Source organism: Cebus imitator, unplaced genomic scaffold (assembly GCF_001604975.1).
Source record: "Cebus imitator isolate Cc_AM_T3 unplaced genomic scaffold, Cebus_imitator-1.0 Scaffold316, whole genome shotgun sequence".
Classification (NCBI taxonomy): Eukaryota; Metazoa; Chordata; class Mammalia; order Primates; family Cebidae; genus Cebus; species Cebus imitator.
The window spans coordinates 1-8,630 of NW_016107631.1; positions in this window are offsets into that span (position 1 = coordinate 1).

The following is an 8,630-nucleotide window of genomic DNA, read 5'->3' on the forward strand; positions in this document are numbered from 1 at the left end:
TTCTTCCTAACCATGAACATGGAATGTTTCTCCATCTGTTTGTGTCCTCTCTTATTTCGTTGAGCAGTGGTTTGTAGTTCTCCTTGAAGAGGTCCTTTACGTTCCTTGTTAGTTGTATTCCTAGGTATTTTATTCTCTTTATAGCAATTGTGAATGGCAGTTCATTCTTGATTTGGCTCTCTTTAAGTCTGTTATTTGTGTATAGGAATGCTTGTGATTTTTGCACATTGATTTTGTATCCAGAGACTTTGCTGAAGTTGCTTATCAGTTTCAGGAGATTTTGGGCTGAGACGATGGGATCTTCCAGATATGCAATCATGTCGTCTGCGAAGAGAGACAATTTGACTTCCTCCTTTCCTGTTTGAATACAGTTTATTTCTTTTTCTTGCCTGATTGCTCTGCCTAGAACTTCCAATACTACATTGAATAGGAGTGGTGAGAGAGGGCATCCCTGTCAAGTGCCAGATTTCAAAGGGAATGCTTCCAGTTTTTGCCCATTCAGTATTATATTGGCTGTGGGTTTGTCATATATAGCTTTTATTATTTTGAGATATGTTCCATCAATACCTAGTTTATAGAGGGTTTTTAGCATAAAGGGCTGTTGAATTTTGTTGAAGGCCTTCTCTGCATCTATTGCGGATAATCATGTGGTTTTTCTCTTTGGTTCTGTTTATGTGGTGAATTACATTTATAGACTTGCATATGTTGAACCAGCCTTGCATCCCCGGGATGAAGCCTACTTGTTCATGGTGGATAAGCTTTTTGATGTGCTGTTGCAATGCTTGCCAGTATTTTATTGAAGATTTTTGCATCTATGTTCATCATGGATATTGGCCTGAAGTTTTCTTTTCTTGTTGAGTCTCTGCCGAGTTTTGGAATCAGGATGATGTTGGTCTCATAAAATGATTTGGGAAGAGTTCCCTCTTTTTGTATTGTTTGGAATAGTTTCAGAAGGAATGGTATCAGCTCGTCCTTGTATGTCTGGTAGAATTCGGCTGCGAATCCGTCTGGACCTGGGCTTTTTTTTGGGTGGTAAGCTCTTAATTGCTGCCTCAACTTCAGACCTTGGTATGGTCTTTTCAGGGTTTTGGCTTCTTCCTGGTTTAGGCTTGGGAGGAGGCAAGTGTCCAGGAATTTATACATTTCTTCCAGGTTTACTAGTTTATGTGCATAGAGTTGTGTGTAATAATCTCTGATGATGGTTTGGATTTCTGTGGAACCTGTGGTGATATCACCTTTATCGTTTTTTATTGCATCAATTTGGTTATTCTCTCTTTTCTTTTTTATTTATCTGGCTAGTGGTCTGTCTATTTTGTTGATCTTTTCAAAAAACCAGCTCCTGGATTTGATTTTTTGAAGGGTTTTTTGTGTCTCTATCTCCTTCAGTTCTGCTCTGATCTTAGCTATTTCTTGTCTTCTGCTAGACTTTGAGTTTTTTTGATCTTGCTCCTCTAGCTCTTTCAGTTTTGATGAAAGGGTGTCAATTTTTGATCTCTCCTTGCTTCTCATGTGGGCACTTATTGCTATATATTTTCCTGTAGAGACTGCTTTAAATGTGTCCCAGAGATTCTGGTATGTTGTGTCTTCATTCTCGTTGGCTTCGAAGAACATCTTTATTTCTGTCTTCATTTCATTGTTTATCCAGTCAATATCCAAGAGCAAGTTGTTCAATTTCCATGAAACTGTGCGGTTCTGGGTTAGTTTTTGAATTCTGAGTACTAACTTGATTGCACTGTGGTCTGAGAGACTGTTGTGATTTCCATTCTTTTACATTTGCTGAGGAGTGATTTACTCCCAATTATATGGTCACTTTTAGAGTAGGTGTGATGTGGTGCTGAGAATGTATATTCTGTGGATTTGGGGTGGAGAGTTCCATAAATGTCTATTAAGTTTGCTTTGTCCAGGTCTGAGTTCAAGTTCTGGATATCCTTGTTAATTTTCTGTCTGGTTGATCTGTCTAATATTGAAATGGGGTGTTAAAATCTCCCACTATAATTGTGTGGGAGTCTAAGCCTCTTTGTAAGTCATTAAGAACTTGCCTTATGTATCTGGGTGCACCTATATTGGGTGAGTATATATTTAGGATCGTTAGCTCTTCTTGCTGCATTGATCCTTTTACCATTATGTAATGTCCTTCTTTGTCTCTTTTGATCTTTGTTGCTTTAAAGTCTAATTTGTCAGAGATCAGAATTGCAACTCCTGCTTTTTTTGCCCTCCATTTTCGTGGTAAATCTTCCTCCATCCCTTTATTTTGAGCCTATGTGTATCCTTGCATGTGAGATGGGTTTCCTGGATACAGTACACAGATGGGTTTTGTCTTTTTATCCAATTTGCCAGTCTGTGTCTTTTGATTGGGGCATTTAGTCCATTTACATTTAGGGTTAATATTGTTATGTGTGAATTTGATACTGCCATTTTGGTGCTAGCTGGCTGTTTTGCCCATTAGTTGATGCAGATTCTTCATTGTGTTGATTCTCTTTTTTTTTTTTTTTTGAGACGGAGTTTCGCTCTTGTTACCCAGGCTGGAGTGCAATGGCGCGATCTCGGCACACCGCAACCTCCGCCTCCTGGGTTCAGGCAATTCTTCTGCCTCAGCCTCCTGAGTAGCTGGGATTACAGGCACGCACCACCATGCCCAGCTAATGTTTTGTATTTTTAGTAGAGACGGGGTTTCACCATGTTGACCAGGATGGTCTCGATCTCTTGACCTCGTGATCCACCCGCCTCGGCCTCCCAAAGTGCTGGGATTACAGGCTTGAGCCACCGTGCCCAGCTGTGTTGATTCTCTTTACCATTCGGCATGTTTTTGGAGTGGCTGGTACTGGTTGTTCCTTTATATGTGTAGAGCCTCTTTCAGGAGCTCTTGTAAAGCTGGCCTGGTGGTGACAAAATCTCTGAGTACTTGCATGTTCACAAAGGATTTTATTTTTCCTTCACTTATGAACCTTAGTTTGGCTGGATAGGAGATTCTGGGTTGAAAGTTCTTTTCTTTAAGGATGTTGAATATTGGCCCCCATTCTCTTCTGGCTTGTAGGGTTTCTGCTGAGACATCTGCTGTGAGGCTGATGGGCTTCCCTTTGTGGGTAACCCGACCTTTCTCTCTGTCTGCCCTTAGTATTTTCTCCTTCATTTCAACCCTGGTGAATCTGACGATTATGTGCCTTGGGGTTGCTCTTCTTGACGAATATCTTTGCGGGGTTCTCTGTATTTCCTGGACTTGAATGTTTGCCTCCCTTGCTAGGTTGGGGAAGTTTTCCTGGATAATATCCTGAAGAATATTTTCCAGCTTGGATTCATTCTCTTCGTCGCATTCAGGCATGCCTATCAAACGTAGATTAGGTCTTTTCACATAGTCCCACATTTCTTGGAGACTTTGTTCATTCCTTTTTACCCTTTTATCTCCTTTCTTTCCTTCCCATTTTATTACGTTGAGTTGATCTTCGACCTCTGATATCCTTTCTTCTGCTTGGTCAATTCGGCTCTTGATACTTGTGCATGTTTTGTGAAGTTCTCGTGTTGTGTTCTTCACCTCCATCATTCACTTATATTCCTTTCCGTTTTGTCCATTCTCGTTAGCATTTCGTCAAATCTTTTTTCAAGGTTCTTAGTTTCTTTGCATTGGGTTAGAACATGTTCTTTAAGTTCACAGAAGTTTCTTACTACCCACCTTTTGAAGTCTGATTCTGTCACTTCATCACACTCGTTCTCCATCCAACCTTGTTCCCTTGCTGGTGAGGAGTTGTGAGGTGTTCTGGTTTCAGGTGTTTTCATCCTTTTTGCACTGGTTTCTTCCCATCTTTATGGATTTATCCACCTGTCATCTTTCTAGTTGCTGGCTTTCAGATTGGGTCTCTGAGTGGACGTTCTGTTTGTTGATGATGAGGTTATTTCTGCTTTTTAGTTTTCCTTCTAACAGTCTGGCCCCTCTGCTGTAAGTCTGCTGAGGTCCTCTCCAGGCCCTGCTTGCCTGGGGATCACCTGCAGCAGCTGCAGAACAGTAAGGGTTGCTACCAGTTTTCTTCTTCTCCTATCTTTGTCTCAGAAGGATACCCACCAAGTGTCTGTCTGATCTCTCCTTTATGAGGTGGCTCTTTCAATATACAGGGGTAAGGGAGCTGCTTGAGGAGACAGTTTGTTCTTTACAGGAGCTCAAATACTGAGCTATGAGCTCCGTTGTTCATTCAGAGCTGCTGGGCAGGTACGTTTATGTCTGCTGCAGCAGAACTCATAAACCGCTTTTTGTTCCCAGGTGCTTTGTCCCAGGGATTTAGGGCTTTATGAGTTTCCGTTGTGCTGCTTCCTTTTTTTTTTCCTTCAGAGCTGCCCTGCCCAGCAAGGAGGCAGCCTAGTCACTGTCTTCCTGCAGAGGCTTTGCTGAGCTGCTGTGGGCTCCGCCCAGCTGCTGTGTGATCTTCCCTGCAGTCCTGTTTATATGGGTGTAGTTAGAACTGCCTTGGCAATGGTATTGGTGGGCTCTGTATTGGAGGACTCTCTCTGTAGTGGCGGGTTGCCTTGGCAACGGCAGGCTGCCTCAGCAATGGTGGGTTGCCTTGGCAACGGCGGGCTGCCTCAGCATTGGCTGACTACCTCCTTAGTTTTGGAGTGCCTTTGTAATGGCGGACGCCCCTCCCCCACAGAGCTGGACCGTCCTGGGTTCAGCTGCACTTGCTGTGAAACTCTCAATCCAGAGAGTTTCTGATTGCTGTTCTTTTGTGGGGGTGGGACCAGCCGAGCCTGATCACCTGGCTTCTTGCCTCAGAGCGTTTTTTTATTTTTTTTTAGGTTGGTGTTCCAGTCGCCTGTTGAAGAGGCACCGGGATCAGTTTGTTTTCCCATGCGACGACTCACGCGCTGGTTTAAACAGTGGCACTGAGATTCGTGGTGCTTTTTTTTACCTGGAATCTGCTGTCCTGGTTCCCTGTTCAGTCCCCCTTTTAAACAGATGAATGGGTGACTTCCCGTGGCTCCAATCACCAGCCAAAAGGGCACCCGGACCAGTGTATTTTGTACGGAGAACCGCTGTGCCAGGGTGCTGACAAAGCAGCCGTGCGGGGCAAAGCAGCCATGCCAGCCGATGCAGCCACACTGGAGGAAACAGCAGCACTGGCAACCCGTGGGGCTCCTCAGCCTGGGAATTTCCTAGTCTGTGGGCAATAAAAAAGCGGCGTCCAGTCACCCTCTGCACTTTCACTGGGAGCTGCAATCCTGAGCTGTTCCTAAACGGTCATCTTGGATTGATCGCGCTGGGGTCGTTTGTTTTTCTATTGAAATTTTGATTAACTTCCTTATAGATGCTGGATATCAGAGCTTTATTGGATACATAGTTTGCAAAAATTTTCTCCCATTCTGGAGGTTGTCTGTTTACTCTGTTGATAGTTTCTACCGTGCAGAAGCTCTTTAATTTAGTTAGATGCCATTTGTCAATTTTTGCTTTGATTGCACTTGCTTTGAGTGTCTTCATCATAAAATCTTTGCCTGTGCCTGTGTCCTGAATGGTATTGCCTAGGTTGTTTTCCAGGGTTTTTATAATTTGGGATTTTACATTTAAGTCTTTAATTTATCTTGAGTTAATTTTTATATATGGTGTAATTAGGGAGTTCAGTTTCAGTCTTCTGAATATGGCTAGCCAGCTATCACAGCACCATTCATTGCTTGTTTTTGTCAGTTCTGTTGAATATTAGAGAGTTGTAGGTGTTTGGTTTTATTTCTGTGTTCTCTATTCTGTTCCACTGGTCTATGTGTTGTTTTTGTACCAGCACCATGCTGTCTCAGTTACTGTAGCCCTGTAATATAGTTTGAAGTTGGGTAGCATGAATACATGCCTCCAGCTTTGTTTCTTTTGCTTAGAATTGTTTTGGCTATTCAGGCTCTTTTTTTGTTTCAGTTGTAGTTTAAAATAATTTTTCCTAGCTCTCTGAAGAATCTCAATGGTAGCTGAATAGGAGTAGCATTGAATCTATAAATTGCTTTGGGCAATATGACCACTTTAACAATATTGACTCTTCCTAATTATGAGCATAGAATTTTTTCTGTTTGTATCATCTCTGATTTCTTTGAGCAGTGGTCTGTAGTTCTCCTTGCAGAGATATTTCATCTCATTAGTCAGCTGTATTCCTAGGTATTTTATTCTTTTTGTGGCAATTGCGAATGGGAGTTCACTCATTATTTGGCTCTTGGCTTGGCTGTTAGTGTATAGGAATGCTAGTGATTTTTACACATTGATTTTGTATGCTGAGGCTGTGATGAAGTTGTCTATCAGCTTGAGAAGCTTTTGGACTGAGACTATGGAGCTCTCTCAATATAGGACACGTCATCTATGAACAGGGATAGTTTGACTTTCTCTCTTCCTATTTGGATGCCCTTTATTTCTTTCTCTTGCCTGATTGCCATGTCCAGGAATTCCAATACCATGTTGAATAGGAGTGGTGAGAGAGGGCAAACTTGTGTCAGTTTTCAAGAGGAAAGCTTCCAGCTTTTGCCTATTCAGTATTATGTAGTCTGTGGGTTTGCCATAGATGGCTTTTACTATTTTGAGATATGTTTCTTTAATCGCTCATTTATTGACAGTTTTTAACATTAATGGATGTTGAATTTTATTGAATGCCTTTTCTGCATCTCTAGAGATAACCATGTGTTTTTTGTCTTTAGTTCTGTCTATGTGATTAATCAGATTTATTGATTTGTGTATATTGAGCCATCCTTACATCCCAGGGATAAAGCCTACTAGATCGTAGGCTTTATCTAGATCATGTTGGATAAGCTTTTCAATGTGCTGCTGGATTCTATTTGCCAGATTTTTTTGAGGATTTTTGAATTGATATTTATCAAAGATATTGGCCTCAAGTTTTCTATTTTTGTTGTATCTCTGCCAGGTTTTGGTGTCAGGATGATGCTGCCCTCATAGAATGAGTTAGGGAGAAGTTCCTACTCCTCAATTTTCTGGAATAGTTTTGGTAGGAATACTACCAGCTCTTCTTTGCACATCTGGTGGAATTCCGCTGTGAATCCATCTGGTCCTGGACTTGTTTTGATTGGTATGTGTGAGAAACAAACTCAGCCGACCAAACTGAAAGAATGGACTCAGAGACCTGGAGAACAGCAGAAGTGAGACTTTTAAGCCAATTCGAGGCACTTTGTCTTGGAAATAGGCTACTCTATACATTATTTTTTTCAGTAGGCTATTTATTACTGCCTGAAATTTCAGAGCTTGTAATTGGTCTGTTCAGGGATTCAAATTCTTCCTGTTTCAGTCTTAGGAGGGTGTATGTGTCCAGGAATTTGTCCATTTCTTCTAGATTTTCTACTTTATGTGCATAAAAGTGTTCATAATATTCTGGGGGGTTTGTTTGTTTCTTTGTTTGTTTTTGCCACCTTCCTGTTCATTTGCATCTCTGATAGTTTTTTGTATTTCTGTGGGGTCAATAGTAATATCCCCCTTGATGTTTCTGATTGTGTTTATTTTAATCTTTTCCTTTTTCTTCTTTGTTAGTCTAGTTAGGGGTCTGTTTTATCAATATTTTCAAAAAATGAATCTTCTGGATTAGTTGATCTTTTGAATGGTTTTTTGTGTCTCAATCTCCTTCAGTTCAGCTTCAATTTAGATTATATCTTGTCCTCTACTTTGGGATTTATTTGCTCTTGTTCTATAGTTCTTTCAGTTGTGATGTTAGGTTGTTAACTGGAGATCTTTCTAACTTTTTGATGTGGGCATTTAGTACTATAAATTTCTGCCTTATCACTGCCTTAGCTGTGTCCCAGATATGATGGAATGTTGTATCTTTGTTCCCATTAGTTTCAAAGAACTTCTTGATTTCTACTGTAATTTTCTTATTTATCCAAGTCACTCAGGAGCAGGTTATTCAATTTTCATGTAATTGTATGGTTTTGAATGAATTTCTTGTCTCCGTTTCTAACAGGATTGTGCTGTGGTTTGAGAGACTGTTACGATTTCAGTTATTTTGCATTTGATGAGGAGTGTTTTACTTCTGATTATGTGATTGATTTTAGAGAATATGATATGTGGCAATGAGAAGAATGTATATTCTATTGGTTTAGGTGGAGGACTCTGTATGTGTGTGTATATATATATATATATATATATATATCAGGACCATTTAATCCAGTGCTGATGTCAGGTCCTGAATATCTTTATCAATTTTCTGTCTTGATGATCTGTCCCATATTGTCAGTGGGGTGTTGTAAAGTCTCCTACTATTATTGTGTGGGAATCTGTCTTGTTGAATGTCTCTAAGAACTTGCTTTATGAATTCGGGTGCTCCTGCATTGGGTGAATATATATTTAAGATAGATCTTCTGTTGAATTGAACCCTTTACCATTATGCAATGCCTTCTTTATCTTTTTCTTTTTTGTCGGTTTAAAGTCTGTATCATCAGAAAGTAGGATTGCAACCCCTGGTTTGTTTGTTTGTGTGGGTTTTTTTTTTTTTTTTTTTTTTTTTTTTTTTTTTTTTTTTTTATTTTATTGTTTGATTTTTTTCCACCAGTTTACTTTCAGCCGTATTTTGGGAGCATAAAAGAAAAATCTCTTGAAGACAGCACACCAACAGGTCTTGGTTTTTTTTATCCAGCTTTCCACTCTGTGTCTTTTAACTGGCGCATTTAGCCTGTTT